This window comes from Hyaena hyaena, unplaced genomic scaffold (assembly GCF_003009895.1).
Source record: "Hyaena hyaena isolate Hyena2069 unplaced genomic scaffold, ASM300989v1 scaffold_265, whole genome shotgun sequence".
NCBI classification, from domain to species: domain Eukaryota; kingdom Metazoa; phylum Chordata; class Mammalia; order Carnivora; family Hyaenidae; genus Hyaena; species Hyaena hyaena.
Genome location: NW_024080899.1, coordinates 1,625,616 through 1,652,943, shown reverse-complemented (window position 1 = coordinate 1,652,943; position 27,328 = coordinate 1,625,616). Strand labels below are relative to the sequence as shown.

The following is a 27,328-nucleotide window of genomic DNA, read 5'->3' as shown; positions in this document are numbered from 1 at the left end:
TCTGATCATGCACATGAAGCCAATGTAAGACATGAAAATCTTAAATTGAGGGGAAATGGGTTGTATCAATATTTTTTGTTGAAAGAGTTGCCCGAGTGAGCCATCCTACTGCCGCAGCTGGCCCGCCCACCCCTACGCAGAGATCAGACAGCTGTGCCTCCCAGAGCAAGGCACACAGAGGTACGGCTGCGCTAGGTGCTTTCCGCTTCCCCAGCAGCCACGTCAGCTTGTCGGGCCCTCACCGCAGCCTTGTCCGCTGAGTGCTGATGTCGTCTTAGAACTAAAAGTGAGCTCAGCAGGGTCAAGTGGCGTGCTGGACGCCCGGGGAAGAAAATCACGTGCTAGTGGGGATCACAGCCGGAGCTGAACATCTGACTTCTGACTTCAGGTGCCAGCCCATCCTGTGTCCCGACCAATGGCTGGGTTCTGGGGTCCTGCTTGCTCCACCAAGAGGGTGGAGCAAAGGTGAGAAGGTTGCCAGACTTAGCCATTGAAAATATAGGATTCCCAGTTAAACCTGAAACTCAGATCAAATATTTTTTAGTATAAGTATATCCCATGCAGTATGTAGGACATACTTATACCAAAAAAAAGTCATGTTGTTTATCCAAAAGCCAAATTTAACTGGGTGCTTGGCATATTATCTGGCAGTCGGATAATTTCTTCCAACCCAGGGGAGAAAGCCCTGGAACAGATGAGAAATACGCAGCAGCATGCCCTTCCCAGAGGCCGGGCACTGTAGGGCATTTCGGTCTTTTGGAACCACTTTCTCCTATTATTTCATCAGCTCCTCCCTACAGAACTAAGACGTGGGCATCATTATCCCCACATCATGGACAAAGGAAACTGTCACTGAACTTGAAGTGACTTAGGAAAGTTAGTGACAGAGCTAGGGCACAAGCCCCCTGAGTGTGAGTTCAGGGCTCTCTATTTAAAATTAGAAATTATGCCCTGACCAATCTTCAGCCATTGGACCGACTCCATTCAGTGCCTCTTCAGAGCCACGGATGCAGTTTCCTTTACACATTTTGAGTCCAACCTCATGAGAACGTAAACCATGTAGGCGAGATCAACATCGTGGGTCAACACATAGTCTGTGATGCAGAAGGGAATCAGTGTAGCAAAGACACGCTGAAATAGCATAGAGAGTACAGGGCCCAAACTCTTCAGAAGGCCCAAAGCTTAGAATAGAAATGATTTGAAAAAAAAATTTTTTTAGAACGAGGTAGATTCATTATTCTCATTTCCATGTTCCAGATCTATTAATTTAGCCTCTAAAGTAATCTTTGTCCAGGGTGCATAACTGTATCAAATACTCCTGGTATCAAAGCTTTCTTTCCTTAAAAGGCAAAGATAATATGGGCTGGGTATTCTTTCCCTACACATAATTCATTTAAGTCAGAAATGTTCTCAGATGGCTTCTTTTTTTCCCACTCTCCAAGTTTACGTGCACCATGATCCTGGAAGATATAAATTACCGGTGGGAGAAGGGGGCAAACTGCTCTCTCCCCAGATACAAACACCACGATTTCATTTTCCTGATACTTTTATTTTGCTGCTAATAAAATTGGGTGGTTAAACCTCCATGGTAGAGTAGGAGTGTAACACCAGAGTTAAGCTTTAACACCAGCAAAAACTCTATTAAAATGTTGCCCCAGAGACTGTAAATTTGAATTCTGGCGCTGCTGGTCAGGTTGGGCCTGAAAACTAAGGAGAGGAAGTTCCTAAGTCTTGCTGAACAGGCCACACAGACGGATTTCTTTTTTTTTCCTTTAGACTAATTTCCTCCTGGAGACGAAAAGTGTAACGAGGTAAGGCCTCAAAATTCTGAGCTGACTTATGAGAAGAAATGAGCCGTAAAGAAGCAGAGAAAGGGGCTCCCGCCACGGCGGGGCTTGTCCTGGCTGGGGAAGCCCGGACAGACGAGGGTAAGAAGAGAAGAGTTCAGAAGTACACGTGACGTCCTGTGATGTGGAGTAAAACCTCGTTCGTCAGAAGAGCTGCTTTTGGAAAGAGCACGAGAAAGCAATGCATTTGGGGGAGAGACAAGCTTCATTCGCACAAGACGAGCTCTCCCCACCCACTGATCACCCGACCCAGAGGCTCCTTGTCCGCCAAATGCAAGCTCTAGTCCCAGGCAATTGAGAGGGTCACAGCTTCAAAAACTACATATTTATTAAAGTGCTTGGAGACTCTTAGAAAAGAGAAAGTCTCTTCTGACCCTGGCAAATGGTTTAAATTCAACGTTTGTGGAACTCACTTGCTTAATGCTAAAAGTTTCCTTTTGAGTGGCCTAAGGAGGAAAAGTCAGCTACTGACTTTTATCGATCAGTAAGGAGTTTAAAACATTATTTGAAAATGAAGTATTTGTCGTATCAAAATCATGTCAAGAATTATACAAACAGGGGCGCCTGGGTGGCTTAGTCGGTTGAGCGTCCGACTTTCACTTAGGTCATGATCTCGCGGTTCGTGGGTTCGAGCCCTGTGTCGGGCTCTGTGCTGACTGCCGGCTCGGAGCCTGGAGCCTATTTCAGAGTCTGTGTCTCCCTCTCTCTCTGACCCTCCCCTGCTCGCGCTGTTTCTCTCTCTCTCTCCTAGAAATAAATAAAACATTAAAAAAAAAAAAAGAATTATACAAGCAAACACAAGGAATTTCAAGTGGGCTTACATTTTATATGGTAGAACCAGCAACATGCAAATCAGTAAAATTCTATTAGAGCTGGTGAAAAAATTCAAAGAAACTCGGCAACAGACTTGGAAACTAATAGTCTATCCGAGAGTAAGAACAAATTAAAAGGTAGGTGATAATTGACAGCCAGGTTATCAAAATTTGTTGGTCTTTGAGTGAAGGCACCAGCAATAGTCACGGTACAGCATTCTTGCAGGGCGACCTTTCAATATACATTTTACTAACACAATCAATGAATTTAGCAAAGATGTGTTTAAGAAGAGAGTATTTGAGGATTAGGAGCAGGTTTTAGAAATGAAATGGAGGATAAGCTAACAAATCTATCAGAAATAAGATCAACAACTTAAAATTTAAACCAATCTTGAGCATATATTTGAACTTGGATATGCAGAACGGTACACAAGTCCCTATGGTTCAGCGATACACTCAGAGGAGCACAGCCCTATAGACGGTTAAATTACTCAGAAAGCCAGGGAATTTATCAAACATGAATTTCAAAGTGGATTCTGGCCTCCAGGAAAAATGGAAGTGCCCATTAATGTACATACAAAATAAATGTTGTCTGCGAGCTCTTTACACTATTTATTTTTTGGGCCACAAATTGGCTAAAGGTTTTTAATTTTCATAAAGTGGGACAAAGAGCCTACTCCCTTTGATAGAAGTAATCTGGGTCCAAGTTGTGCAAAACTAGTCACAAATACTAAAAATGTAACCGCTGCCCTGACAGGTACAACACAAAGAAATAACTTGCCCCATTTCACGTCTCTTGGTGCATTATTTATAACCAACTCCAATTTGAGAATGTTAACATTAAATAGGTTTCGCACATGGAAGAAATTCGTACAAACCCATCATATATTATGAATGGTAATTATAACAGCTCTGCAGAATCTGTTAAAGCAGATGGGCTGGAGGTGAATGAAGACCGAAGTATGCAGTAGTCTTTAGAAATTTAGACAGCATTTAGCTCATAACCTCAATATTTGTTTTATTGATCAAAAGAAATGTTAACTTCATCTGCCGTTGACAGATAATTTATCAAAAAATATTTTAAATAAGAGAGTATTTCATAGCTAAGGTGGCTCGGGAAATCGGCGACTGGCCTTTCGGCCTCAGCTGCCCCCCCCCCCCAGGAGAGTGGTGGGACATCATCGGTGAGGTGACTGGATCCCAGCCCAAGGGAAGAAAGGAAATCAGACAGCAGGGGTGTAGGGGAGGGTGGAGAGGGGAAGGTGGCTGAAGGGTGGGTGCAGGTGAGGCTTCACCCCACAGGGTAACTCCACATGACCCCCCATTTCCTCACCCAAGAACACTCGACATACAAAAGAATAAGACTCCTCTTTCTAAAGATAACTCTTCTAAGTCCACATGTGTCCAGCACTTGGAAATGCATCCCCCACCAGTCCCCAGCCTTCACAGCCTTCACTCTGCTATCAGAGTAAGTCACGCTGACTTTTCTCTTTTGTTCAGTGATTTTCACGGCAAGTCCTTCTAATGGAACATTACTGCTTTCCCCTAATCCCACAGCCACTGCCGGATAGCTGACTGGCTGGCAATGCCACACACACCATGGGCCCAAACATTTAAACCTCCTGCCATTCATATCTAATGGCATCCAGTAGTGGGAAGTCATCTGACCTAATATCGAAATTCACATTGTCTACTTTTCCAGGTGACTGTAAGGTCTCCTCCTCATGTGTCTTATAATGTCACCCTCCTACATACTACATGTGGATTCATGAGAGGAGCAGATCACCTCTTGGGGCATCTCGATGAGGCCTGGTGCTCTGGAATGTTCCTTTTGACCTGAGAGTCCCAGAAATTATGTGTTTTTTAATGTTCACACCCATCTCCCTCTGGCACACGAATGTACAAAGTGTACTCCTCTGCAAAGATGGGGAGACTCAGCCACCAGATACGCATCCATCATCACATAAGAGACAGTGTCGATCAGGCTGCAGACGTACCATTTGCTTGTGATATACCTTGGGGCCATGGCTGCGGTCATTGCTCAGCAGCCCTGCTACTGCACATCAGAGTTTGGAAGTCCTTCTTTGCCCTCATTGACTGCAAAAGGTTCACATGAATCTCTTTTCTGGGCTGCCTGGACCCGAAGGACTATGGGCGTTTTGTGGAGATGGGCAGGAACTGAAAACACTCTCCATCCTCAGCACTGAGTCAGAGCTACCACCTCCAAGACTGGCACACAAAGTGGGCCAAGTATCAAACATCTAGACTGTGTTTGCCCCAGACACAGACTTTGGCCTCACCCACTATGGCCAGCCTGGCCCAGGACCCAGCCGCCCTCTGCAAATCCACTGTCTTATCAACAGGATCTCAAGCAAGAGCTGAAGGCTTGGGTCCTCGTAACCCGTGTTGGGAAGGGGGTGACAGCAAGACTGCTTAGCCCTTTGTCCAGAGAAGGGGACTGGAAGTAGTCTCACTCCTTCCCCTCCTGGCCCCACCCTACATCACTGGATACTTAGGAGACCCCATGAGGTCGCATCTCTGCCCCTCCCCACCAGCAGAACCAAAGGGTGTTCACTGTGGTCTGGCTCTGGCTTGTCCTTTTGTGCCAAGGAAGCCAAACAAAGCAATGCTATGTCCAGACCCCAGAGTGCTCTCGGCCCTGGGACAGCTCTCCACAAACGTGCCTCAGGCTTCTAGGGCTCCCTTCACGCAGTGTTAACTCAAGGTTGGCTTCTCTCATTGGCGTGTAGATTGCTGCCTTCTCGCTGTGTCCCCACAGTCTTCGCTCTGTGTGTGTCTGCATCCAAATCTCCTCTCTTCTAAGGGCCCCCGCCATGCTGGATTAGTCATGCTAGATTATGGTCCATCCATGTGACCTCATTTTACCTTAATCACCCTTTTAAAGGCCCTATATGCCAATGCAGTCAACACTCTGAGACCCTGGTAGGACTTTAACATGTGAATTTGGTTGAGGGGGCGGGGGTGCACAGTTCAGCCCCTAACATGTACCGACCTGGCTTCCCTCCCCCTTCCTAGAAGCTTGTTTATGCTACAAAGAGTTCATTACCAAACTGGCTGCTGTCAACTGGAAACAATGTGTGCCCAGAAATGACACGTGATATGCCACGGCTGTTAGAGGAATTGGAGGGAATCCTACCCAAACGCACAGGACAGCCTGGGGTGGCATATTTCACAGCACAAAGCCTGCTCACATGCCTGCAATCTTTGATCCTCCAACCCACTCAGTGAGGGAGGCTGGGGAGGTATTAATCAATGAACACAGATTAATTTATGGGATGACGAGATGCAGAGTAAGTTGCCCAAGGTCACACAGCTAATTACGGCCCAAGTCTTGAGACGCCAGGAACATGCTCCTTCGACTACCCCTCGTGGTCCCCTGTGCAATAAAGGGACGCCTGGAATACGATTTCACAGCAGTTCCTTCAAGTTAAAATGTGTTTATCATCTTGCATAAGTTATGACCCCAACCTTCCCACAAGAAGATCGTATCACAATAAAAAACACACATGGTGCAGGTGGCTAACATGATTTATTAAATTTTCTCAATTTCATGTATAGGAAGTTCCTCCACACAGGAAAATTTCCTAAATATTGAAAACATATGTACATAGGACAAAGCTCAGAGAAAAAAAGAAGGTTTATTATAATACATCACACATAATAAATGTTTTTTTAACAAAGTCTGTATGAACTTTCCACATTAATCAAAAGTGAATGCTGCATGATTTTGTATAATTAACCAGGAAGTCATATTACAAGTGATAAATATCACAGACAATAAAGTGAAGCGAACGAATATTGACCTTAAGTGCTCATTAATAATGCGGGGTTTTTGATGGTCCACAATGCAATTATTACTTAGTTAATTGAAGGGTCAAGTTTCCCAAAGATTAATAATTAGACTTCCAGTGGCCTGTTCATCAGAGGTTTAATAAATGCTAAAAGAGGCCCCTGTAGGCTCCCTTCATATCTGAGCCAGAACCTCAGCCCTTTGATTTCCTGCTGTCCTTGCAAAGCTAGGGACTTGAGAGAAGGGAGCATATTCCAGGCTGGGAGAGCCCCCGGGATGCTCTGGCTATCACTAGAAAAAGGTGTGCTTGACACCCATGCCAAAGACTTGAACCTTGACTTTGGGAATGAGGGGCTGTCTCAACCACATTCGTGGAGGGCAACAGGCCTCACCAGAGTCCGGGACCTCCAGGATGGATGCTGCCCCAGCCATGGCGAATGAGACAACTAAGAAAGATGCTAATGGCGCCTAGAGAAATTCACACAATGACTTTGTGTTTATCCGATGTGGGAAAAAATATATCCTCGCCAGTCAAAAAATCCCATCTCCTTTTCTGTATCTTTTTGGCCAACAACCTCCTCCGTGACCCAAATTCAGAATGCCCCTACCTCTTCAGCAGTCTCCTGTCCCCACCGTGACAATGAAAACCCTACTGAGGAGTAGGACCCAGTGCCATTTGTACTGTTTCAGGCAGACAATGTGCCCAATGAGCCTGCATATCCCAGCCTTTGAGCTTGACCCCTGAGCTCTCCTGCTCTCCTGCTCTCATGACACGTTGACCTTCATCCATTCTTCAGAATTCAGTCGAACTACCACCTGGTCCAAAATACCTTCCTGCTCAATCTCAAAATCCAAGTTGCGTCTTCTGTACCAACAGCACATGACTCGCCTCTCCTTTATGGCAGTCAGCTTGGACGGTAGACATGGGTCTTGTCTTCCTCCTGCGTCCCTGCACTCTAGAAGCTACCTGTGGGCTGGGCTGGGTGACCCTCACTCCATCCTGCACATTCTCAGGTTACGGTACTGCTACTGCTTATGGTAGGTGTGAATTAAAGTGTGGTGAATTGGATGTGTAGGTGGGGAGAGAAGATTCCATTCTGAGTTGCAGGGGCAGGTTGAGTGGAGTGCAGATGAATGGGGGGGGCCCCAGGGTCCACGATAGGCATGTCACAGAGCAGCTCCCCAGAGAAACCTGGGAGAGTGAAAGATGCCCACCTTGATAAGTGAAAGACAGCTGGGGACTTTAGGATGGCACGGCATTGGAAACAGCAAAATGTCCAATGGTAAGGGATCAGTTTCATAACTAAGGCACATACACTCAACAGAAGATTGCAGAATCATGTTGTAGTAAGAATACAGCAGCATGCAAGGTAGAGCCACAACTGGATGAGAAAACATAGAGCCAGAGGACAGCCTGATGCACAAAAATGCGAACAGTGGTTGTGGCTGGGGGGGACCACAGCTGACATTTTCAATTTTACAATTTCTGCTTCTCCGTATGTTCCGAGTTTTCTAAAATGAATATCTGCTGTATGAGGAGAAAAGAGGTGGGGTGGGATTCACCCTCGGCTCCGTGAGGGCGACAGAAATCACTATAAAAATTCAAGGAACTGGTCATGTGCTCTGAGCCAAAGTACATGTGGCAGCTGAGGACCCAGAGGAAAGGCCGGGCCAGGAGCATCCCTGGGCCTCCTGAACAATTCGGAGCTACGCCTCCTTGAGCAAGTGAAACACAGAGGCATTTCAGAAAAGCCGGAGCAAAGTGCTGGAAGTGCAGTTCCCCCTTCGTCCTCCTCCACGGCCCTGCTCCCACTTGCGCAGAGCCAGACCCAAGCCAGAGGCCACGGGCTAGTACCTGGGCCATCCCTCCACTGTCACCCACCTCCGGGCCTGTCCGCCTTCTCTCTGGGACAACCGCACTCCTCCCGCCAGAGGCAAAGCCAAGCCGAGAGCGCCCGCTCCTTCCCCACTCGCTCCTCCCCGCACTCAAGAACTGAATGTCCCTGCCATGGTGTGTTGGAAGCAGTGACCCAGAGGTGAAAATTCCTCGTGCCGTAACCAATCCCTTGGGCCAGTCAGTCACCTTTATTTATGGTTCCTGTAAAAAGACCGTGCTGTGAATTTCTACTCTCCCTCATATGCCCACTAATGAGATCTCATTTCATATGGGCTTGTCTCCACCTTTTGGGGGACCCACAACTTTCGAGCGCCCACAAAAGGCAGCAGCCCTCCGCAGAAGGCTTCATGGGTCGGAAGGGGCCTGGCCGATCTGTGGGGTGCAAACTCGAACCCCTCTCTCATGGTACTGAGTATGCCCATGCCCACCAAGAGTGTCAGATTTCAAGCCAAAACCAAACCAGAAGAAATGGCATCCTGGCAGCACCAGATTTTATGTCTTGTTTTTATTTCCTTAACTTGTCTTTCAGCGTAAACCGTCGATGTTGTTATAAGAGGTCAGTATATGCCGGAGCACCACCAAACTATTTAGGCTTAAAATGACACTACTGTTTAAGACCCAGTAATTTTCAGAACACATGATTTACTGTGGTGGCGTTCTACAGACTCGTTTCATACCTCCAAGAAGGACTAGTCAAAGTGTTAAATAAACATGAAGTCTGTGCCTTGTTTTCTTTCCAAAAGTGCAAACATTGTGTTGCTCTAATGATTAAATACCGCTCAACACACAACCAAGTAACTATTTCACAGTTGTCTCTTTCCCGTGGCTTCATTTTATGTATTAATTATTTTGTGTTCAGACAAGGACTTTAATTAGGAGTCATAAAGGGTTTCTGAAGAGTGAATAAGTAGTTTCATCCACATTAAAGTGATAATAAACAGACATTTCTAAAACAAGGAGGTGCCCATGTGCAAGCCTTAGCTAAGCCCGAATCTATTAACCACTAACTAAACTCAGACTCATAAAATATTGTTTGGGGATGTTACATGACAGTAAAAAAGATTCAGATTGCCTTTAGGTCCTTACAGAGGAAATAAATTCATTGAAGTTTGGTGGATTTTAAAGGTTGAAACTTGCCTTTGAATGTGAAAAATTCAACTAATGTTATCTTAAGCTGCTAACACTGATTATTAAAAATTGTTTGTTTGGTTCTCTGAAATGACAGTACAAAAGCAAAAAAAAATTAATGTAACAGCTTTTTAAGGATAAGAGGCAAATATATGTGCACTTGATTACGATGAATCTGGAGGGAAAAGAGGAAAGAGAAAAGAATTCTGCCCATTAGGCTGAAAGTCCAGTCTCTATTCTCTGAGATGGAAACCACGTTATCAACAAGGTCTCGCCCGCTGAGACTCTGAGAAGCAACGCATCGTGCCTTTCTTAGCTACTTGTGTTGGGAAGGTTTGGCTTCAGATGCTAGAGCAGCCTCCCTTCTCCAGATGCCACTCAGACACCATGCCTGGTGTCCCCACCATCAGTCAGCAGTGTGCACGGGAGGACCCACGGTGGATGCGTATTCACCTTTATTCTTGGCGTTATTCTGCATATTCATCTGGAGCTTGGGGCCATCTGACCAGTCGGTGCTGGTCAGGTGTTGTTGGCTGCTGCCCTAAGTTCTCAGAACCCAACGATCCTTTTACGGAGCATCCCGTCAGGGTCTCCAGTGCTGGGAGAGGCGGGCTGTCTCCTATTTAAGCTTTGAGAGCGAGCACACGTTGGGATCACCTGCCCAGGGAGCTGCCCACCCTCCCAGCCAATTCAATGCCCTCCCAGCCCCCACGGGGCCCACCTGACCCCCCCACACACATCTCAGGTGGGGGTCTTCCCTCATTGACCTGCATGACCCCAGTCTCACCCACAGTCGGCACAGATGAAAACTAGTCAAATGAACGGAAATGAGTCTCCTTCAGCCTCTAGCACCCGGTGGTATTTTGGCTGAATGTGGAGCAGGGAGGGGGCCCGGCCACCAGCGCTGCCCAGTCAGTGGCTCCTGTCACCTTCCCCTCATCAACACCACCTCGTCCTGCGCTGGCTTCCTCACGGACAGGTTCTTCTTCACAGAGGGATCCGCCCCGCCACACGGGGCCAAAGCTGAGTGAGGCAAATAACGGTGCTCTGAACAGCTGGCCGTTCAGTTTCCAGCCCTCGCCTGAGCCACTGACCAGTCGAGGGCTCCAGGCCGGGTGGGGACAGCCACCCTCCTCAGACCTCGTCGCCTGAGAACGCTGACTGTGGGGTGCAGACCAAGAAGGAGAACCGGTCACCCCGAGAGGGGCAGCGGGTCCCCAGGGATGCCGGTGGCTGGCACCGAGGGCGCTGCCTCCGTCTCCTTGCTGCCAGGCCGCCCCGAGTGTCTTACACCGGGAACAGCCTGTCAATCTTGCCGTTGTCTTCAGTCTCGTCTTTAAGGAGAAAGGCTTTGAAGGCCTTTGTTTCTGCTGCCGGAAGAACTCTGGCCTGAGCACACGGAGGACCGGGGCCTGGGACCCCAGCCCTCAGGATGTCAGGGACAGGACACGTCTCCATGTGCACATGTCATTAAGATAAATCTAAGTTGCCCAGGATGTAAGCAAGGGAAGGAGTGACGGCCGAATGTGGTCTTCCCTGGGATGAGAGTTTCCGAGGAGCTGCAGGTAAGGACGTTACCCTTGTCAGGTGAGCACAGTCAGTTGGCAGCTGTAGGTGATTAAACCAGAACATCACTTAAGGATTCCTGGCCATCAGCAAAGATGGGCTTGGTGGGAGAAGGAACCGAGGCTGGGACCTGGGAAGTCCGGTGCCTGAGACAAGCTATTCCATGCGCATCACCTTCACTGTCTATTAAAAGCAAGTCGCACTGCCTACGTGGGGCCACGGTGAGGAGTGTGTGAGATGGTCCCAGACAAGCCTAATTCGACTACTGTTTGTCTCCTCAAATGCACCGGGCAGGCTGTCCACTCCCAATTTAAATCCTTATAGGACACTGCTCTGCATACCTCCCTGACCTCTACCCTGTGCATAAATGCATTGTACAGAAGTCAGCTCACAAGTGCGCCCAGATCGTGAGCATAGATGCCCATGGCAGCAGCTTTATAGAAGTGTAGGGCTGGAAATAACATGAGTGTCCATCAGGAGGGGCTGGTAAAGAGACAACCACGCCGTGGCCCTGCTGTGCACACGGTGCAGCCGGCAGCGAAATGGGCTCACAGGAATGACGTCCAAGGGAGGGGAAGCAAGCTTGCAAAGCAGTATGTACAGTAAGGTCCCATTTGTTCAGGAAGACGAAAAGAGGCAGACGGACAGACAGAATGACAGATGGAGAAGCGCTCACTGACACACACCTGTGCACAGAAAATAAGATTACCTCGCATTTGGCTCCTTTCGTGTTGTATATAAGACACAATAGAGCCAAAAGAGAAGTTTCCTACTGTTGGAGCAAATATCTTTGCATCTTGTCTTCATCGAACAGAGAGAGAACAGGTCAGTGTAGAAGAATGTGTGGTGACACACCCAGGAGAGAGAGGGGAGGAAGAGAGTGGGGGTGGGGGTGGGGAATAGAGAGTGCAGGAATGAGGAAAGTACAGACAAAACAGCCAGATCAGGACGCGGCTGTGCTCACATGAGATGTAAGACACAGTTAATTGTACGTCACCATCTTCTTTGTGTCCGCAAGGTGTTCGGGCTGTGGCTAAACCCCAACGACATCTAGCGCACACGAATACAAAGAGCCAAGCATGAAACAGGCCAATTAGGAACCCAGAGTGGAGATTAAAGAAAAAAAAAAAAAACTAAACAAAAACAAAACAAAAACTGTAATACAACAGTGAATATATTCAGAAAATGTCAGTTGCCAAATGTTTGTACTTGGAATTCCACCTCCACTTGGCTGGAAATGTCCATGGATCCCAGAACGCTGGAATAAAACTCCATGTGGTTCCATTTTTATGGGTGAATCTGAAACCAGGTGGTTCCAGAAAGAGAGTTCCCACAGCCCTTGCCCTCCTGTGGTTTCTCCGGATGCTTAGCATGGTTTCCGAAAATGAAATTACAAACATGAATCTCTTCTATGCAAGCAAACTTTCATACCAAGTATGCCAATTACAGGCTTGTCGTTTTCCCTTTGTAAACCCCAATTTTTAGCCATAAAAAATGTGCTTATGATACAACTTTTTGAGCTCAAAAGAATCAATTGTGGAGTTTTTTCGGGGGGGGGATGGGACTTGCAAATGTCTTCTTAACTCCCTTAAGGAAAAACAAACACAAGTTAATTATTCCTAGTTTTGATCATAATTCAGTGATTCTCTAACAAGTTATTTCTAAATTTGAAAAAATGTTAAGCCATAAGATAACCTTTACTAAATTATTAGTAGAGGGTCTCCCGGAGATGGAGAGGGTAGGAATGAGTTTGTGGGGAGGGAAGCAAGGATTTTATAAGACAGGGCAAACAAGGAAGTGTGTGAAATATCTCACACTGTTTGGGAAAGAGCACATGTGTGTACTGATGCTAAGTCTGTGCCCCTGCGGATGTGTCTCTGACACCCGGGCACCGCGGCGCTGGGGAAACAACAGGCTTTGAAACCAAACTTGGAATTGTCCGTCATTAGGGGTATTAAACTATATTCTTAACATTATTTCAATGGAGGCTCTTTTGTGCGGTTTAATATAGCCATACCTTTTTCCAACAGCCACATACTCTAACTTTGACACATTTAAAGATGGAAGATCTACAGGGAAATGTAGAATCAAGAGCCATAAGACACTGGGTTACAGTTCATGAGAATTTGCAATTTAAGTGTATGATGACTGAAAAAGAGATGTAGATGCATCAGGAAATGTATCTTTCAGCCGCTACATCTACACGTAGGTTAATTAAGTCACCAGCGTTCTGCGGAGGAAAGTGTAAAACACCGCGATCAAGTGAACTCTCCCGCAGGGTTACACAATTTATAACCCGCACCATCCTTGGAGGAGGACGTGGGGGAGCGGCTGCCTCTGGCAGGCTTTCAAAGAGCCCGTGGAGGAGGAGGGAGCCGGCCTGGCAAAGCCGCCCTCCCCTGCTCAGCAGGCCGCCCTGTGCTCCCGCTGCCTCCCGCCCTGCGCTCTGCCCTCTGGGCGGCCAGGGATGGGGCGTGTGCTCAGAAAGCACGGAGAACAAAGAACCAACTCAGTTGGTTAAGCGTCCACTTTGGCTCAGGTCATGATCTCACGGTTTGTGGGTTTGAGCCCTGTGTCGGTCTCTGTGCTGACAGCTCAGAGCCTGGAGCTGCTTCTGATTCTCTCTCTCTCTCTCTCTCTCTCTCAATCTCTCTAAAATATAAATAAAACATTTTAAAAATTTAAAAGGAAAAAAGAAAGCACAGAGAACCACCAGCAGCACAGGGCATGCATCTCCAGAAGGCAGGCAAGGGCACAGGCCCGCCGGCTGGCATCCCCCACAGAGTGACGAAGGGCACCGGCTGCCTTTGGCCCCAACAGAGAGAACACCCCCAACTTTCACCCAGTGCCCACCCAGCCTGATTAACATACCAGAACCTGGAATCTGAATTCAATACACAGAGCCTAGAGCCCCTGGGTGACTCAGTCATTTAAGCATCTGTCTCTTGATTTCAGCATGGGTTCATGAGCTCAAGCCCTGCATTGGGCTCCTTGCTGACAGCACAGAGCCTGCTTGGGTTCTGTCTTTCCGTCCCCCTCCCTTCGCCTCTCCCCTGCTTATGTGCATCCACAAAATAAATAAACATTTATTTATACATAAACTCTCTCAAAATAAATAAATAGACGTTTTTTACGTGTTTAAAAATAAATACATGCAACCTAAAGCCTAGGCCACCCTAAGCGTTTCTGTTTTAAATTAAAGCACAGAATCAGCATTGGCCTTCACCTGGTGCCCCTGAAGAATTAGGGGACATTGCCTTTCTTGAGCCACATACACACAATTGCCCTTGAGGGATACACCCACACCACACCCCCCAAAATGTAGCATCTGCAACACCCCTCGGTTTGATCTGCCCCCATTCCTGCTCCCGGACGTCTCGGTGAATCTGCATGAGCCAGGGACAATAGAAGCCCTCGTGTCCTAAAGGGGGGACAGGGATGAAATGTAAAACTGTCAAGACTGGGCAACCCTCCATGGAGACCAGAAAGACATAAATGGCTCCATGTCCAAAGCAGGTGAGAACGGGAATCTGTGGGTCCAGAGCACACCCTGTCCAGGGTACCCCTCAATGCCCCATGAGAAGGCTTTGGCTCCTTAACCAAATTCACCTTTGATGGGCACCTGCAGTTCACAAGCCCAACAACCACAAAGGGAAAGAGAGGCTTGTTACAAGACCCCGCACCAGCCCTTTCACCCCTGGGGGTCCTGAATCCCAATCCCAACTTCCAGTCCGGCTTTTCCATTATGCACACAGCCTTTTCCGCCCTCCACAGTCTGCCAGACAAAACCGTTTTCCTTTCCTAGTTGAGCCTACTGGGAATGGCCCTGGCTTAGAATCCACTCTGCCACACCAACCTCTCACAGGATAATATGGACAAGTCACTGAACGCCTGCACCTTCTCAGCTAAGATCTGTGAAGCTTCCGGCACAAAATAGGGGCTCAACCAGCACTAATGGGGAGTCTGCATGAGCAGAACGGGGGTCAGTCCCCAAATACTCAACAACCTCTTTGTTTTAGACACATGTCTTAATACATCTGTCCTTCGTGGGGGGAACGCCCCACCTGGCCTGCCTGGGGATGCAGCGCACTTTCGCAGGCCACATCAGGGCTGCCGGTCCCCAGGCCGCACAGCGAGGCAGGACACAGGGCACTCAAACTTGTGTGCACACAGCAGGGACTCGAGACATATTTGCCAGGTGAACAAAAAGTTGTCAGATAAGAAGACCCACATCATGAAGCCCGTGAGGCCAGGGTGGTAGGGAGGTTCCACGCAAATGGATGCATTCATGCCAGTGGCTGCACATTCACACATTTTTTTCAAAAGTCACACCTAAAGTAAGTACAACTATAAAATGATCATCAGGAATGCGACAATGGGACGCAAAACTCAGATTTTTTTTATACACGAAAGACAACCTGAATATGAAACTCAACTCGAGGGGCACCTGGGTGGCTCAGTCGGTTAAGTGTCCGACTTAGGCTCAGGTCATGATCTCACGGTTCGTGAGTTCAAGCTCCACATCGGGCTCTGTGCCGACAGCTCAGAGCCTGGAGCCTGCTTCAGATTCCATATCTCCCTCTCTGTCTCTGACCCTCCTTTGCTCACGCTGTCTCTCTCTCTCTCTGTCTCTCTCTCTGTCTCTCTCAGAAATAAATGAAACACATCATAAATAAATAAATAAATAAAAACAAAGAAGAAACTCAAGAGATGAAGTTCAGCATATAAAGAGCATCCACTGATGGAGTATTGATGTCTGCTGCAAAGAACTAAATAAACTGGCATTGTAATACTCCAAACAGAACCGAAATGACATAGCCAGGCTGGAATACAAGAGAAACCCTGGATGGACCCTGAGTGGAACAGACACTGGACACGGCTGGGGCAGCGGCAGCGGCAGCCGGCAGAGCTTGCATCTGGAAGCAGCAGCGGCATCCGGACTTAGACTCCAATAGGGTGAAAGGGACCGCAAAGCTTTCTCAACAACAGCAGAAGCAAACAGCCAAAATCGCTGCTATAGAAGGTGACAGGGCGGTGGGGAGAGTGCCTCCACCTCTCCCCCCACTCACAAAAGGAGACTGAAAAGAGGTCAAGGCCAAATCCTGCTCCTCACTGGCTTTGTGACAGTATCAGCAATATGCCCAGTGCGGGAGCACAGCAAAAGTTGCTATCCGCATGGAAGGCGCGATGAGCGGTGCAGAGTCATCAGACAAAACCTCACAGGGAGGACAGACGAGAAAGGGAGAGAACATGAACGCAATGGAATCCACAGAAACAATTAATTCTCTCACTCACAAGGAGCCTGCACGCCAAAATTTCAAAGCACATAAAACAAAGCTTCAAGGAAGAAAGACACGTAAGTAATAAAGACAACAGTATGAATTCATTCCAGATATAACTAAGTTTATAGAAAAGCCTAGCAAAAACTTTAACATAAGCATGTTTAAAATTTTAAAGCGGTAAACAAAGCATCCCGTACCTCCATAAATAATTTTAAATTAGGAATAAAAAGTAAATAAATGAAATAAGAACAGATCCATATGAACGAGAACCAGTTATAACATCTTAAAAATGAAATGTATAGGCACTAAAAATGTTTTAAATGTACAAGATGGGATAAACTCTAACAAAAACACAGTCCAGAATAGAGAGTAAAATGAATACAGAACTGAAGGTCACATCAAGTGCAAAGTACGCCACTGATTTTTTAAAATGTTTTAATGTTTATTTATTTTGATAGAGAGAGAGACAGGGAGAGACAAAGCACAAGCCGGGGAGGGGCAGAGAGAGAGGGAGACACAGAATCTGAAGCAGGCTCCAGGCTCTGAGTTCGCTGTCAGCACAGAGCCCGACGCAGGGCTTGAACTCATGAACCGTAAGATCATGACCTGAGCCAAAGTCGGACGCTTAACTGACTGAGCCACCCAGGTGCCCCACATTTATTTTTTAATGTATGTAAAACCTATTGAAAGTCAAGAGGGTATTGTGAAGATCACTCTGTAATGTATAAAGATATCAAATTGCTATAATGTATACCTAAAATTAATAGGCTATTCTATATCAATTGTACTTCATAAATATTTTTTCTTAAAAAGCAGCAGGAATAATAGATTGAAAGACTTTAAGATTTATCAAATTGAAGTTCTTGAAGCTGGGAATAGCAGAGAATTCATATTTGAGAACTTAAAAAATAGCTAAGAATTTTAGAGAACCGGAGAAAGACATAGTCTTTAGCTTGCAAGAGTAGCCAGGAAGAATAGATTTTAAAATGTATGCCTAAGTAGCATAATGATATGCAGAACATGGAAAATAAGAAAATTAACCTCAAAAGCTTCCAGGAGAAAGAAAAGCAATTGTCTATGAAGGAATGATAATTACAATAGCAGTAGATTTCTCCTCAGCAACAAGAGATTCCAGAAAGTAATGAAGTAATAGCTTTAAAGTGATGGGAAAAATTAAAAAATAAATAACCTTAGCCAAGGATTCCAAATCAGTTGAACTATCAATCAAGAGTGAAGCAATCAACAACAAAAGCAAAATTATCTGATTAAAAAATAGGCAAAATCCCTTAAAACACATTTCTCCAAATAAGATGTACAAATGGCTAATAAATGAAAAGATGTTCAACATCACTAATCACTAGGGAAATGTGAATCAAAATCACAAGAAGATAGTTCTGTACACTCATTAGAATGGCTATAATTAAAAAACAAACAAACACGTGTCGGTGGGAAGTTGGAGAAATTGGAACTCTTAATGCATTGCTGGTGGGAATCTAAAATGATAAAGCCATTAGGGAAAACAGTGTGTGTGTTTTTGTGGGGGGGGGGTCTCTCCTCAAAAAATAAGTACCGGAGTACCACATGACCCAGGAATTCCACTTCTGGGTATCTACCCAAAAGAAGTGAAAGCAGGGACTTGAATAGATATTTGCATGCCCGTGTTCATACCAGCGTTATTCACAATAGCCAAAAGGTGGAATTCACCCAAATGTTCATTGCTGAATGAATGGATAACTAAATGTGGTCTATGCTTTGATGGAATATTAGTTAGCTCTAAAAGGGACTGAAATTCTGACACCTGTTACAACATGGATGACCTTAAAGACTTTATGCTGAAGTGGAACAAGCCAGACACAAAGGGGACAAATACTGTATGGTTCCACTCGCACAAAGGTCCCTAGAGTAATCAAGTTCATGGAGACAGAAGGTGGAAGGGTGGTTGCCAGGGGCTGGGAGGAGGGAATGGGGAGTTAGTGTTAGTGTTTAAAGGGTGAAGAGTTTTAGTTTGGGAAGATGAAAAAGTTCTGAAGAGAGTAGTAGTTATGGCTACACAACAGTGTGAGTATAAATACGCCATCAGCCTGCACACTTAAGTGTGCTTAAAATAGTAAATTTTACTTTATGTATTTTCATCACAATGTAAAAGGGCAACCATAAAAAATAATGAAAGCAAACTAAAGACATTTTCCTGTATACAAAGATTTAAAGAATTTTACAACCCACAGATCCCAGTGAGAGATCTATGATAGCATGCGTTCGGGGCAAGACAAGGAAATGCAAAAGGTACTATGGGAAATGAGAAAGAAAGTAAACACTGCAACTGATCAAAGATCATAGTAAATTTAACTATTACTTTAGAAAAGAGCTTTTTGTATGAAGCAGTAGTGGTCAATCAAATGCTAATAGCAATGCACAAAACTGTTCCATGTATCCCAAGGTCCTTATCAGGGTCAGAAGAAAGGAATCAACACTAAATAATTCTAGCCGTTCCTAGAAAGTTTTTGGCCAAATATCTTAACATTTTAAAGATAATCACCAAAAGAATGGGAATCTATAGCTTCCAAAGGAGCAGAAAGGGAGGAAATCACCATAAAATATTTAATCATTTTTCAAATAGAAAAGATGGAAAAAAGGCAAAAGAATGGGGGAAGGGGGAAAGAAGAAACACACAAACCATATCAACAGAAAATAAAGTAAGATGGAGATAGAACACCAAACATGTTCATTAATTACAATATATATTACTTATAATTATAATAGTTATATAATAAATTTATTTAATAATAGTTTAATAATATAATAAATAAATATATTATACAATAATCAGTATATATTAGTAGATTAAATTTACCTATTAGAAGATGTTATCTGACTGGACTTTTAAGAAATCTAGGTATATGGGACTTATAAGGAACACATATGAGGAAAATCCACACAGATAAAGGGAAAATAAGGAAAAATATATAACATACACATATTATCCAAAAGTAAATGGCGTGCACTATATTAATATAAAATGAAGTGCAATTAAGCTGAGAAGTTGTAATTACTATAAAAAGTGTTACTATATCATAGGAAAAAACTTCGTCAGGAAGGTATCAACAATTATAAACTGTGTATACTTCTAATAACATAGCTCCAAAAGGCAACATCAAGCTCAAACTGGCAACATTATAAGGGTAAAATAACAAATCCCCAACTACAATATTTGTAAACTATAAACTGAAAATAATAAGGAAGTTCCTTAACCCAAAAAGGACACTTATTCAACACCTACTCAATACATCACACAAACACCACATGAGACTTTAAAAGGTCTCCTTAAAACAAGAACAAGACAAAGAGGCCTGTTATTATCACTTATATTTAATATTGTTCTGGAGGCTCCAGACAATGTGGTAAGAAAAGAAAAATAAGTTAATGCATTAGAAATAGCAATGGAAGGGGCGCCTGGGTGGCTTAGTCGGTTAAGCGTCCGACGTTCGCTTAGGTCATGATCTCACGGTTCGTGGGTTCGAGCCCCGTGTCGGGCTCTGTGCTGACTGCCAGCTCAGAGCCTGGAGCCTGTTTCAGAGTCTGTGACTCCCTCTCTCTCTGACCCTCCCCTGTTCACGCTGTCTCTCTCTCTCTCCTAGAAAAAAAAAAAAAATGTAGAGAAAAAAAAAAAAAGAAATAGCAATGGAAGAGATGCCATAATAGTCCGTTCATAAATTCAAGGGAAACTATCGATAAGTACTGGAAATAGAGTTCACCATGGTTACTAGATACCAAATTGTGGTAGGAATAGTCATGGCCCCCAAATATGTCTCCATCTGAATTCCCAAAGCCTATGAATATGCTACCTTACGCGGCAAAATGGACTTTGTGTATGTGATGAAGATATGGGCCTGGAGAGGGAGAGATCATCCTGGGTTATCTACAGTAAGGGCAGTCTGATCCCATGAGTCCTTAAAAGTAGAGTCATGGCAATGGGAGGACAGTCTGAGAGATGCAATATTGGTTGCTTTGAAAATGGAAGAAGATGACCATGGGCGGAGGAACGTGGCCTCCAGAAAGTGGAAAAGAGGCAAGGGAGCAGATTCTCCAGAAAGGGGTTCGTCCCTACCACCTCTTCATTTTAACCCAATGACACTTCTGACCTACAAAACTGCATAACAATAAGCTTGTTTTTATTTTGTTTTTTTTTTTTTATTGTTTATTTATTTATTTTTGAGAGAGAGGGAGGGGCAGAGGGAGAGAATCCTGAGCAGACCCAATGCGGGGCTCAAACTCCTAAACTGTGGGATCATGACCTGAGCTGAAATCTAGAATCAAATGCTTAACTGACAGAGCCACCCAGGTGCCCCCGGTTTGTTTTGTTTTAAACCACTAAGTTTATGATGCTTTTTTATGGCAGCAATAGATAATAACTACATACAAATAAACAAATGCAAGTCAACAGTACATCCATCACCAAACGTCCTAGTATACAATATAGATGTTAAAGTTCTCATTCACAGTAACAACAAAATGTGAAAAGTCCTTAGAGAGATAAACCTAAAAAATACATGTCTGAAAAGAGTACAAAATATTATCAAAGGATATAAAACAAGACTTGGATAAAGGAGAAGACACATCATGGACATGAATTAGAATGCTTTTTGTCATAAATACGTAAACTCTGCCAAAATTCATCTCTAAAGTCAATGTAATCACATCTATAATGCTAACAGGATCTTTCATGGAACATTACAAGCTTATCTTAAAATTCAGATGAAAGAGCAAAGGGTCATGAATAGTCACAAGAATGCTGAAGGAGATAAGCAATGTAAGGAGCCCTACCCTCTCAGGCATCAAGGCTATTTTTAAATTATATTAGATAACACAAAAAGTTATTGCCACAGGGAAAGAAGGAAGACCAATGGAACAGAAGAACAATACATACAGTATATTCCCATCTTCATAAAGTTGAAAGAAAGGCAAAGCTCAAGAAAATTGTGTAAGGAGATATGTACATATGGAAAATAATAAAGAAAACCAAGGGAACAATTATGAAAATGTGGAGAGAGGGGGTTGACAGGGATACGATCAGGCAGTGGCTGCAGAAACATTCTAAGACACCGGACATGTCATGTCATAGTTTTGCCGACGTTTATTTTGCTTTGTTCTTTCACTATAATCTTTAATTATGTGTTTGTGTCCCTCTCCCTCTTGCATGGTTTTCACAGTTGAAATATTTTAATGACAATAGTGAGATGATGAGCTAGTCAATAAATAGAGCTGTGAAAACCAGTCATCCATAACCACAATGTAAAATTAGATTGCTACCTCACACCATACATTCAAATGCATCACAAATGGATGTAAGACCCAACTGTAAAAATCACATGTTATCATGTTTAGGGTAACATTCAGCAGACTAGTTTGTTCTCACGGCAAAGAAAATTCTTAAACATAAAAAGCATGAAGTGTAAATTAAAAGATTAATAATTTCAACAATACTGACATTAAAATAGCTGCCCATCGAAAGACAGTGTGAAAAAAAAAATAAGCAAAAAATCAAGCCATAGAGAGGGAGTAAATATTTGCCATGAGCATAATAAATAATTATCCTCAGACACACACATTTTATTTTTTTTAAACCTCTTTCAAATCAATAAGAAAAAAGACATTCCAACAGAAAAATGACCACATAATATGAACAGGCAGTTTGCAGTAAAGGAATATAAATGGCCAGCAAATATAGACAGAACAAGAGCCTATATTTATATTTGTTGTGGCCTCAGGGCAAACTACAACAATGAGCTACCAATTCACACCCACCAAATGGGCAAACATACTAAAATTTGGGGATTACAACTGTTGGTCAAAAATGAAGGGAAAATTAAAGTCCCCTGCTATTAGCACATTCTTATCTATAACCTTGTTCCTGTTTGTGATTAATTGTTTTAGATATTTAGGTGCTCCCATATTCGGTGCGTAGACATATATTTGCACATATAGGAGGATTGGGAGGAACTGAACGGAGGACCATGGGGGAGAAGAAGGGGGGAAATGGTGGGGGAGAGGGAGGGAGGCAAACCATGAGAGACTCTTGAATGCCGAGAACACACTGAGGACTGATAGGTGGAGGGGGGAAGGGGGGTGACGGGCATGGAGGAGGGCACTTGTGGGGATGAGCACCGGGTGTTATATGGAAACCAACTTGACAATAAACTATTTGTAAAAAAAATAAAAATAAGTTTTTAAAAAATGAAGAGAAAAAGGGAAACTTTATACCCACTACTAGGAATGCTCAGTGGTTTCTAACTTTGTAAAATAATCTGGAAATATCTAACAAAGTTGAAAACACTTGTATCCTATAACTTAGCAACATGACTTCTTGGTAGAGACTCTTGCTCACGTGTACAAGAGTCTGAATGACACGTGTACCAGAATGTGTAAGACCATGTTATTGCTCACAAGGATCAGTGGGAAACAAGCTAATAGCCCTCAATAGGAGAATGGATAAATTGTGTTCATTCCTACAGTGTGAGAGTATAAGGCAGATAAAATAAATGTACTAGAGTTACATAGGCAACCTCAAAAATATGTTGAGTGGAGAAAAAAAAGGATATAGACCATATAGTACCGTGTATATACTCTTTCAATCTGTAAACCATTATCATAGGTAACATTTATTGATACATAAATATGTTATAAACGTGTAAAAATGTACAGAGGAATGATAAATTCACATTAGAGGTCGCTTTAGCATGGAGGGAGGGGTTGGCCTCACAGAGAGGCACTGGGGTCCTCCATTTCATCTATCACATTAAGATTTGATAAAGATGGTTGGTATGTGGGTATTTGTCTACTATTCCCTATTTTCTCAGAATGCTTGAAATATTCCCTAATTTTAAAAAACGCATTTTCAGGGGTGGCTCAGTCAGTTAAACGGCCGACTTCAGCTCAGGCATGATCTTGCAGTTTGTGGGTTTGAGCCCCTCATCAGGCTCTGTGCTGACAGCGCCGAGCCTGGAGCTGCTTCGGATTCTGTGTCTCACTCTTTCTCTCTCTGCGCCTCCCCCACTCATGCCCTGTCTCTCTCTTGCTCTCAAAAATAACCGTTATTTATTTATTTTTTTAAATGTATTTTATTTATTTTTTTTAATTTTAAAAATTTTTACATTTATTTATTTTTGAGAGACAGAGTGAGACAGAGCATGAGTGGGGGAGGGGCAGAAAGAGAAGGAGACACAGAATCCGAAGCAGGGTCCAGGCTCCAAGCAAGCATTCAGCACAGAGCCCGACGCAGGGCTCGAACCCACGAACCGTGAGATCATGACCTGAGCCAAAGTCGGACCCTCAACCGACTGAGCCACCCAGGCGCCCCAAAAATAACCATTTTTTAAAAAGAACGTATTTCCATAAAGAAAACGGCAGCCCCTCTGGAGAGACTATCTGTGGGCCCACGTGGGTATCTCATAAGACACAGCTTGCCATGGAGAATGGGGCCCAGGGTTTTGAAAAGACATCAACTTGCTTTATGCCACAGCCAGGCATGACAAGTAGGCAAGATGATACAAATTTTTCTCTAAAAACAGAAGGAAATGTTACTGTTTATAAAGCAGTCCAAACGTAATGAATATTTATAGGTAACGAAATCCAACCTGCCAAAACGATCTGATTAATAATAGAGTGGGCTAGCTAAACCCGGTAACCTTTTATGATAAATTATAGGCTGTGTGTCAGTGGTCCTGGAACTGGAAGAGGGTGACTCATTGTTCTCGGCCCCTCCTTCCGGAGGATTTCATATCAGAACCGCAGGCTCACACAGAGGTGGGAAGGGGCGGGGGGGGGGGGGGGGATAGCCACCTGAACTTGTCAGGGGTCAGGGAGAGTGTAGGAAGTTCCAAACCTCGAGAGCTGTCAGCTGGAAAAATAGACGGATTTGGGGGAGGTCGGCCTGGGATAAAAATGTGGTCAGTGTGAAGAAATCTGCAATTAAATCGCCTGTGCCCTTAATGGTGTAAAATGCCATGGCAGGCGGCCCTTGGTCCGTGCCCTGCCTGTCTTCCGCAGAAGAGAGCCCGCATCAGACTCGGAAATAAATGGTCTGCGGTTGATATGCGTGTTTTAACCCCTATGAACATTAATGGGAGTTTTGTGCACGTATTGATTGCCAAAGAAGCCTAAAGTGTAAAGCATTAATTCTGAATTCTGAGATGTTTGTGAATTCCTCCTGGACCCTCAGTCCTCATCAGCGCTTGGTATTTTGAACTCCTTCTTCTCTGCATATTTTAAAAGAAGAAATTTAGGGGCTTATCTAATCTGATCTTGTGTCTCTGAAACCTGAGTCATTTAATGGTTACGTCGATATACACTCACATTTAGGCTGAGATGAATGAGCACGGCCACGCATCCGCCTTGGCAGCCGGACCGGGCATCAATCACCAAGATGGCTCATGCAGACACATCAGCCATTGGCATCCGGGTCCCCGCGCCCCCCTCCTGATACAGCTGAAGATACCTCCAATATATCAATAATGATCTGTGTCCAAAAACTTCTCCGGGGGATCACACGAGCCAGGAAGGAGAGACATTTACCCAAGCCCATATCACATTCCAGCTGCCTCTGCTTTGCTGAACCCAGATGTGACCTCCCACCATCTCTTGGCTGTGGACGACTTTAGCCAGAGTCTTTACATGTCACTGGCCCAAGGTTCTCGGGCAGAGTGAAGGGTCGGGGTCAGTTGCAGAAGGGGTGGACCTCAGCTCTGGTTTCAGGGTGCGCGGGGAAGCTTTCTCTGACCCCTTTGTCTGTTCTTACAATCACCCGCTCGCAGAGCTGTGACTCCCACTTTCCTGCCGACCTCTGCATGGCTTTGCAGACTCGCCGCTGTTTTCCTTTCCAGGTGCCTTCCTGGCAGCTCTCAGCATCATGGCTCTCCTCCATGTGTGTGGTCTGTGCAGAGCTCGCTCTGATTCCTCCACGGCCAGACCCACCCCTGGCGGGGACCCCGCCGCTGTCACCTGCTTCCCAGTCTTGAGGGTCCCAGAGAGCACCGCCCTGGAAGGGCCACTCTGGCCTCCACGAGGCGTCTCCCCTACTTCTACCCAAGGGCCTCAGATGGTCAGGACCCTCTCAGAAACCCAGTATGTTATCCCCCAATTGAGGATTAAACTACCCACCTTAGGTAGAACCCCCTGGATGGCCGCATTGGTGAGATGGAATTCCACGCATCTGCACGTGAAGGCTCTTCCACACAGCCAGTACTTGGGTGTGTGGGTTTTCCCTTCTAGCATCCTCAAAGAGCCTAAGAGCAGGGGAATGGAAAACCCAAAGAGAAAGAGAACAGACTGGAAACTCACAAAAGTCTTTTGAAAGATACAGAACCGTGAAGGTGGTGTGTGTGCAGGGGCCGTACCTGTTCACGAGCTACTTTCACATCCTTGGGGTAGGGGTGTGGGGGGACAATGCAACAAACAAAAACACCACGTGCCCAGCTGTGCCGGAATTTTAGATAAACAATAAAGGATGACTTAGAACAAAAAAAGTTTTTGCGTCTACTTAGAGTAAAAATTCAATAAAATATTACTCATTATTTTTCCAGGATTTTCTAACTTAACTCTTCCTGGGAAGGAGGGAAGCAGGGAAAAGTCACAGCTCTCTCCCTTCACAGGTGAGAGAGGGGAGACCAGGGATGTGCAGGGCCCTTATCCACTGACTCTGGTGTGGCGAGCTGGCTTTGGGGAGAAATGTGACTCCGAGGGATGGGGGTCCCCGAGCTCACCCCCTCACGTGATCCCCACAGACACCATGCTGCCTTGCTCAGGGACCCAAAGCAGGCGAAGTCGCTGGTCTGCATAAGCACATAATGGTCCAGGCAGAAAGACTAACATTTTATTTTATACTTATACTCCTGGGGGGCCTGGAGAGAAGAGTTTCATCTCCTACTGAGGAACATACCTGAACTTCATTACTTGGAATCCAGTTAACATTGGAAAGGAAGCCCTGACCTTCAGAGGAAGTTGCATTGTGGTTTACACTGACATGCCTCACCCTCCCCCAAGAAGAAGACCAGGAAGAAACTAACTTTAGATAAAGGAATTTTACCAATGAGGACACTCTGTAAATGAAAATATAAAGGCTTGAACAGGTCCTTCCCCGTGCTTTCACTCATCATTGGGCTAGTGCCAGAGACGGCACCCAGAGGCCACGGTACCCCTCCCCCGGCCGCCGGGGCAGTCTGGCCCAGTGCTGCGCGCAGGCCAGACCCAGCCACCGCCTGCATTGTATGTATATTTTACATCTTTAAATAGTTGAAAAATTCCAAAGAATATTTTGTGATGTAAAAGTTATATGAAATTTCAATTTGTGTCCACAGTAAAGGGTTTTTTTTAATATTTATTTATTTATTTATTTATTTATTTATTTATTTATTCTGAGAGAGAGTGTGAGCAGGGGAGGGGCAGAGAGAGAAGGAGAGAGAGAATCCCAAGAAGGATCCACGCAGTCAGTGCAGAGCTGGGTGTGGAGCTCGATCTCGTGAACCCTGAGATCATGACCTGGGTGGAAATCAAGAGCCTGACGCTCAACCAACTGAGCCACCCAGACGCCCCGAGACCCTTTTCTGATAATTATTCCTTCTCCCTCTGTCTAACCTCCTACTAGATTCCTTCTCTGATGAGTCTATAAGAACCAAAAGCTCCCTGGACCCACACGCCCTTCCAGACCTCCCATCATGCCTTTACCTCAACATCCACCTCGTCCCGAAGCCACAGGTGTGCTGTCCGTGTCTGCTGCCTCCCTCGCCCTCCAGCCCAGCTCTGCGCCTGCACCACCTCTCTGGGCACAGTCCCCAAGGACCTCCCAGTCCTTCCTGCAAACAGGCACCACCACATCCTTCTCCTCCGCAGCCCCCCCTGCGCCCGACACCGTTCAGCCTGCTTCCTTCCTGCAGGACGCTCTCGTCCATCGCCGTCTGGTTTTCCTTCCTTCCTTGTGGCTGCTTCTTCTGCCC

General features: G+C 45.1%; 1 long non-coding RNA gene across 1 annotated transcript; it reads right to left on the bottom strand.

Annotated features, from left to right (window-relative positions):
* Positions 1-9,610: 9,610 nt before the first annotated feature.
* Positions 9,611-27,126, bottom strand: LOC120240892. Its single transcript, XR_005530766.1, has 2 exons — positions 27,060-27,126; positions 9,611-12,648 (listed from the first exon to the last, which is right to left on the bottom strand). It is a non-coding gene; the product is annotated as an uncharacterized LOC120240892 (long non-coding RNA).
* Between the last annotated feature and the right edge of the window lie 202 nt (positions 27,127-27,328).